At 45.3% G+C, this 7,353-nt stretch overlaps 1 long non-coding RNA gene across 1 annotated transcript; it reads right to left on the bottom strand.

Moving 5' to 3' along the window:
* Positions 1-930: 930 nt before the first annotated feature.
* LOC115538229 (uncharacterized) lies at positions 931-3,912 on the bottom strand. Its single transcript, XR_003975175.1, has 3 exons — positions 3,864-3,912; positions 3,671-3,790; positions 931-1,588 (listed from the first exon to the last, which is right to left on the bottom strand). It is a non-coding gene; the product is annotated as an uncharacterized LOC115538229 (long non-coding RNA).
* Positions 3,913-7,353: the final 3,441 nt, after the last annotated feature.

Here is a 7,353-nt window from a genome sequence, read left to right as displayed (position 1 = left end):
TCGCCTAGATGAGTCCATGTCCATGCAAGTGAACGGAGCGTTCCCTCTTCGTCATAACTATCAAACCAAACATCCTTCACATTCACAGAGCGAACATTATGAAAGTAAAATGCACATTTCTCGCTAGAAATGTTTCCATAAAAGCATTTAATGGCGTAACTATGTTACTATTTCCACCCAGAATAAAGAAAGTTGTCGGCCGTGGCTGCGCTGGAGTCCGAGGTAGGAAACCCAAACGCCGCCGTGTTTGGGTGATAGAGTTTAGATCGGGTTAGATTAAATAATCTCGGATATAAATAACAATAATCGGGTTAAATAACTTTACATGGTGTGTCTGGTGTGTTTCCAGCATTCGTAGTGTTGATCAGCAGATATATAGTCCGCCAAGACGTTGAGGTTGCTTAGTAACCAGAGACTCTGTCCATGCAAGTGAACGGAGCGTTCCCTCTTCGTCATAACTATCAAACCAAACATCCTTCACATTCACCGAGCGAACATTATGAAAGTAAAATGCACATTTCTCGCTAGAAATGTTTCCATAAAAGCATTTAATGGCGTAACTATGTTACTATTTCCACACAGAATAAAGAAAGATGTCAGCCGTATGCTTCTGTCCAAGCTCACTACTCTCTGCCAGTGACGTCGGGTCAAGCTCAACGCTGATTGGGCAACGCGGCTAATCGTCATGCGTATGAGCGTAAAAAGTTCATTTTTTTGAACTCTTGAAATGTACGCGATATACGCGCGTATAGCGCGTATTGCGCGTAAATATACACGCCACATACGCGCTATACGCGCGTAAAATGTTGCTTATATGCGTGAAACGCGTAATACGCGCGTAAACCAATGGTTCCCTATGGAAAAAATGGCGATTTTATACGCGAAGTACGCGAGATACGCGTCTGGTGTGGCCGCACCTTTAGTCACAGCACTCACATCAGCCTTTCCTCTTGGGGTAAGTCGAGTAATTTAATGCCAACCATAAATCTTGCATATCAAGTAGGCTAGCAAACACCGTTGCCATTCAACTCAGTGTCCGCTGACTTTCTGCTTAATGTGAAACTCATAACAAGTCGTGCATGTATGCAAGCGTGTGCGGTTTCGATTTTTTAAGTACCGATTCGAGAACCGTTTTAGCACCGGAACCGTTTGAAAAGTACAGAGTTGGCACCGGTATCTGATAGAACCCAAACGATACCCAACAATAACAATAACCCTACATATCTGGATCAAACCACTTAACCTAATACCCACACAATAACCCTACATATCTGGATCAAACCCTTTAACCTGATACCCCCACCATAACTCTACATATATGGACGAAACCATTTACCTGATACCCCCACAATAACCCTACACCATTTAACCCACAGAGGAAAGATACTGCTACTTAAAAATATAATTTCTTCTCTTTTTTCAAAATAAGATCTCTTTTGCCCTTCAAAATAATAGTCTCCTCTGTCTTCAAAGTAAGAGTCTCTTACCGCCCCCCAGTGTGTCAGCCAGTTCCTCCTGGTTCATCTCCAGCTCTGTTTGAGGCTGCTGTACAGACTGAGCACTGGTGACCTTTGACCTCTCCTGGTGTCTGTGGAGAACACACACACACACACACACACACACAGACACACGCACACACACACGCACACGCAAACGCACACGCACGCACACCAGAGATGGAAATTAACTTTTTTGCCCACCAGCCACTGTGGCAGGTAGATTTAAAAATCTACCAGCCACTCATCTTTTTTACCAGCCGCTTTTTATGCGCTATATATTTTTTTAATGTATGCGTACATTTTAAACAATATAATAGTAACAATAGATAAGAAAAGTGTTTTTCATACACATAATTTTTCCATCAGAAGTGATTTTTACTGTAAGTAGGTGCTACCAAGGAACTGAGTTGAAAATGTTACACTCTTACCACATATGATAAACAATACACAGGTATCTGCCATGTTAATGTCAAAGGTGTTACGATGACAAGTTTGGGGATAATGCATCTATACAAAGTATTTTCAATAAACAACAAATTGACATATTAACAATAAAACAACATGCATGGCTTCACCATCATAAGTCAATCTAATTAGTGCCTGAATACAAATGTGTCCACAGACATGGTAACTAACGTATGATAGTAAGCATTATTGGCCCTTAACACTAATATTCAGAAAAAACACTGCCTCAAAAGGCTATTGGCTTAAGCAATACAAGTAGAGGCATATACTTAAACTTTATACCCTGAACTTTTACGCTTCGTGCCCACTGCACCGTCAGTCAACGGACGTGGGAATGTGTGGCTGACTGATGGGGGAGTAGTCTTTGCAGAGGCATCCGTCAGCCAATCAAATCGCTTCGCCGGGTTCTTCCCGCTTCTTCCTGCTTGTTGCGATGCAAGATGACCCGCTTTCCCGCTTTCCAGTATCGTCAGAGCCCGATTCGCGTCACAGTGCTTAAATTTGCATAGGCGATCTGATTGGATGACGGATCCGTCGCTGCCGAAAAAGTTGAACATTTTTCAACTTTTTGACCCAACGGAACGGACGGATCCACAATGCATTGCGCGTCCGTCCCCATTCAAAGTCAATGGGGATCAGTCAACGGACGGTAGTGGGTACGAGGCGTTAAACGTTGCAAACGTGCAAAAACATAATTATATATTTATGTGGCATTCAGTCCAATGCTGGAAATATATCTGTGGCCTTCAGTAGGCCAATGCTGTGGTAAAGTATGCAAAGTATGACCAAGTGTTTTTTTCTGTTCAATAGATAGAACTTTATCAATCACCTGTGGGAGAAATTTGTTAATGTTTGCCCCTACAATACAACAATGGTAAAAAAAAAATACACGACGGTAACTGCGTAAGTCAAACTGTCCAATCTGAAGGCTCTACTTAACCACGCCCCCTACTCAATTCCACCAATGCAAAGCGAACAGAACTGAGTAGGGGAGGGCGTAGCCAAACTAGTTTGTGAACGACCCAGAGAAACGCAACGCAAATTCAATGTGAACATGTACGAGGCTTTAATAAAATCCCAGACGATTTTTAAATTCCGCCACACATTTATAAAAGTGTCTCAAAAAGAGGGCATATCCGGGCAAAAGAGGACGTCTGGTTACCCTACGTACGGGAAACCCATTTGATTCCTACCTGTAGCACTGTTAAATAGCGGCCCAAATTGGTGAGCGCTATCCTGGTAATTTCTCTGCGTGAAAAATACGAAGTGAGGCGTGTGAGCGTGTGCATGGGTTGAATTGCGTGTGTCTCACGCTGAATGCGTGAGACTTGAGAGCCCTGTTACCGATATATTATCCCGGATGCCGGACAGTCGCAGTTCAGCAAAAGTGGCGTAGAAGAAGAAGGGGGAACTGTGCAGCGCCGTATGAATGTATTAAATATGCAAATTTGATCTGACCTTACTGGAAAGTATTACCCGACACAGTGGCGGGTGAAGTGACACAATTCACCCGCCACCTTACAAATCCACCCGCAAATGGTGGGTGGCGGGCATTCATTTCCATCCCTGACGCACACACACGCACACACACACTTACATTTTTGCCTGACTTGGAAACATCAGTGCCAGTAAAGTCTGATAACAAGAACCAGGATTTATGGACGTTTGATAGAAGCTGCATCTTTATGATCTTTGTTATTCCTCACCTCTTCTCAATATACTGATTTCCATCTTTAAACTTAGCAGGAGGATCCATAGACCAGCCACTCTTCATAGAGACACAGCTGGAACCAGGGGAGTCTGCTCTCTGCTGCTGCTGGACTCTTCTAGAAAACAAGAACCAGGATTTAAGGATGTTTAATAGAAGCTGTACTTTTATAATATATGATGAATCCTCACCTCTTCTCGATGGACTGATTTCCATCTTTAAAGGTAACAGGAGGTCTCAGAGACCGGTCACTCTTCATGGAGACACAGCTGGGTCCAGGGGGGTCTGCTCTCTGCTGCTGGACTCTTTTAGAAAACAAGAAACAGGATTTCTGGAAGTTTGATAGAAGCTGTACTATATAATCTCTAGGGCTGTCAAGTTCTGGTCGGTTGGTTGACTGGTTAATGGATATGCACTTGTTGGACCAAATACTCTTTAGTCGGACAATGGCTGGTGTTCCTTTCATAAGAACAAGAGCTTCTTAATCCATTATTTTAGGATTGGGAGGGACAAATGCAGACCAATGTGTTTTATATTTGAGTGACGGGCTATATTGTGTTAGAAATAACATTAATTATGAATAAAAATAAGGTTGAAGGCTCCATAGTTTCTGTTTTAATAATCATATGGTTTAATAAACTATAAGACTTTGTGGCAGACGCCAGGGAGGAGTGAGGGGAGTGGTAGGTCTGGCAACCTGCTGGCTCCACCCCCAAGCCATATATGGACTTCCTCCCTTTAACGAGGCGAGCCTGGGGATCATTAAGCTTAAAGTGCGTATTGGAAGTTAGATACTGCAGTGAAGAATCATATAGGAAAAAAATTCGAATACACGATTATTTAGTTTTTATTAATAAATCTACACTACAAGTGGCATCTTGAGCCGTTTTTGTGATACAATTTTACTTCCGCATCTCAAACGCTCGTTTTCGAGCGTGACGTAGGAACTGGTAGACGGACGTTCTAATCATCATAGACTACATAGGCAACATAACAACAATGGATAACAGTTTCGGACCACTTCCGTACAATTTTGAGCCAGCTAGCCGTGAGGGAGAACAGGGAGTACCGGGACTGCATCGGGTGCTTCAAGAAGGTGGAGGACCTAGCGCTGGTGAGTGGGATAGGCGCCACCAAACTGGAGATTATTAAAGTGGAGATCTGCGTGTCGAGTAGGACCAGTTCGTCGCAGCACTCCCCGTCCTCCCTGCGGAGCATATGTCCTCCTGCAGCGGCATGAACATCAACACCGCCACCCCGCCGCAGCTCATGAGCATCCGCGGCATCACGGAGAAAATCGCCCGGAACATTGTCGCCTATCGGACCCAACACTGTCCGTTCAAGAGCATCGAGGACCTGGTTCGGGTCGATCACATAAACTGCTCCCTACTGGACAAGATCCGTTTCCAGGTGTTTGTGGAGCGCTCAAGAACTCCGTCCACCAATACCAACGGCGGGCTGACCTACACGGGTCGGTCCCATCCGAGCCCAACCTCGTTCAGCCTCCGGAGCGACGACCTCGACCTCCCGCCGGGAGGACCCACGCAGATGGTGTCCCTGCGGCCCCGCGTGGGACCGGGCCCGCGGGACGGCCGGGCCGCGGTGCGCCTGGCCACCTGGGACCTTCAGCGCTGCTCCAGTGAAAAGGCCAACAACCCTGGCGTCAAAGAGGTCGTGTGTATGCCCCTACTGGAGAACGAGTGAGTACAACTAACGTGAGGGTTTGCAGGCTCGAAAGCCTGCTCCATCCTTTCTCCGATCGGGGAAACTGTGAAATCGGAGATGGTCGGACAGGAGGTCGGAGTTGGAACAACCCCCACAGATACAAAACCTCATCTTGTCGATTAGAAAAACCCAAAAACCACAGGGGGGGGAATACAAGACCCCTCACCGCGGTAACTACTCACAACTACGCATAGAGCTGAGGCAGCAACAGCGACCGCGTCTACCAATTCCTACGTAATATGACGCGTTTGACGTATCACATAAAAAAACAACGGTTTTTGAAGCCTTGCTCAAAATAGTCACTTTAAAACTGAATTTTTTGCCGATATACTTTTTTAAACTGATAAAATCCTGCATTTTATTTTCAAAGAGCAATTTTCAGAGAATGTTATGCATAAATATTTTTAAAAACATTAACTTCCAATACGCACTTTAAAGGAGGAACGACAGACAGGGGAGGTTGGAGTTGGAAGAGGAGCTAGGGCTAGCAGAGGACAGGCAGGATCTGTGTGATCGCCTAGAAGCACGGAACGCCCTGAGAGAGAGAGACAGGTGGAAGGTGTTGGACGGACTGGAACACATAGGAGGTGGATGACCCTTTTCCCACCCTGGTTTTCATTTACTCTGCAAATAAACCATTCTGCACTGGAACTGCTGTGTGTTGTGTCATAACATCTGTTCAACTTGGTAGCGTGGAAACCCCACACCCACTGGCCCGCTACAACTTATACGACAAGAGGTCAAGCCCCTGGGTTTCTTAACGTTGAACTGGCCCATAAGGAAGACCGCTAGTCCTAACTTACTGAACCTTTACTCCGCTACTAACTCATTGATTCCAACCGAGTCATCGATCTGGCAGCATTTGGTTAAAAAGGACGACAAAAAAGAATGCAAAGTGTAGAGTAAGTTTGTGGGCAGATCAGCTAAAATGGTAAGCTATGAGTACTTTTTTCTTAATATGTCTGTGTAGCAGTTTTCAATGAAGTACATAACATTGTGTGGGGAATTGGTGTTTTGGCGCCCCCTCTGGCTGCAGGCGCACCTGCTCGTTGAGACGGTGCCGTGCACGGACGGAATGAAACCCCCACTGAAGTCCGTAGGATCATGATACAAACCCCTCCGATTCTTCGGTTGTGTCGTCTCTAAACGACGCTGCCCGACGCGCCGTGGCTCGTCCGCTGTCTGCTTCATATTGAAGCTCTGCCCTAACCGAGTCGACTCGGACCGAGAGGGGGTCTGAAACCCACTGACCATCTCCAAACAGTCCTTATGTGATATTGAGGCTAGCAGGGAGAGTAGAACGCACTGTGGTAGATTATGTTGATCCAGAGATAACGTGCACACTGTTTTATAATCATTTTTTCACCATTGACCAATCGATTGGTCAGAGAGTTGGTTGGATTTAAGAATACAGCCCAAATCATCAGCTCTAATCATTTCTTACCTTTTCTCAACAAACTCATTTCCATCTTTAAAGCTATTAGGATGTTCCATAGACCAGCCACTCTTCATGGAGACACAGCTGGGTCCAGGGGAGTCTGCTCTTTCCTGCTTCTCTGGGCTTCAACAAACACACACACACACACACACACACACACACACACACACACACACACACACACACACACACACACACACACACACCTTTTACTCAGACTAATGATGGAGTCATGATGCATCACTGCTGAGCTCTGAGATGGACAACCGTCACAGATAGAGAGATCCTCTTCTTACCTCTTAGCTTTGCTCTGGCGGCCATGTTCCTCAGACAGAGTGGTCTTAGAGGTAGGACCCCCCTCCTCCCTCTCCTCATCCATAGTAGACTGGAGAAAATACGTTCCGTCCCATACGGTAAAAAGTTATAAAAGTATAAATGTAAGGGAAGAAACTGAGGTTAAAGTGTTTTTGAAACTCATTAATCATGTGAAAGGTTTTCAAAGGGGAGGAAGAAAGGCT

This window comes from Gadus morhua, unplaced genomic scaffold, assembly GCF_902167405.1.
Source record: "Gadus morhua unplaced genomic scaffold, gadMor3.0, whole genome shotgun sequence".
NCBI lineage: Eukaryota > Metazoa > Chordata > Actinopteri > Gadiformes > Gadidae > Gadus > Gadus morhua.
Note: the sequence above shows the minus strand (reverse complement) of the source record. Positions and strands in the feature narration are given on the sequence as shown.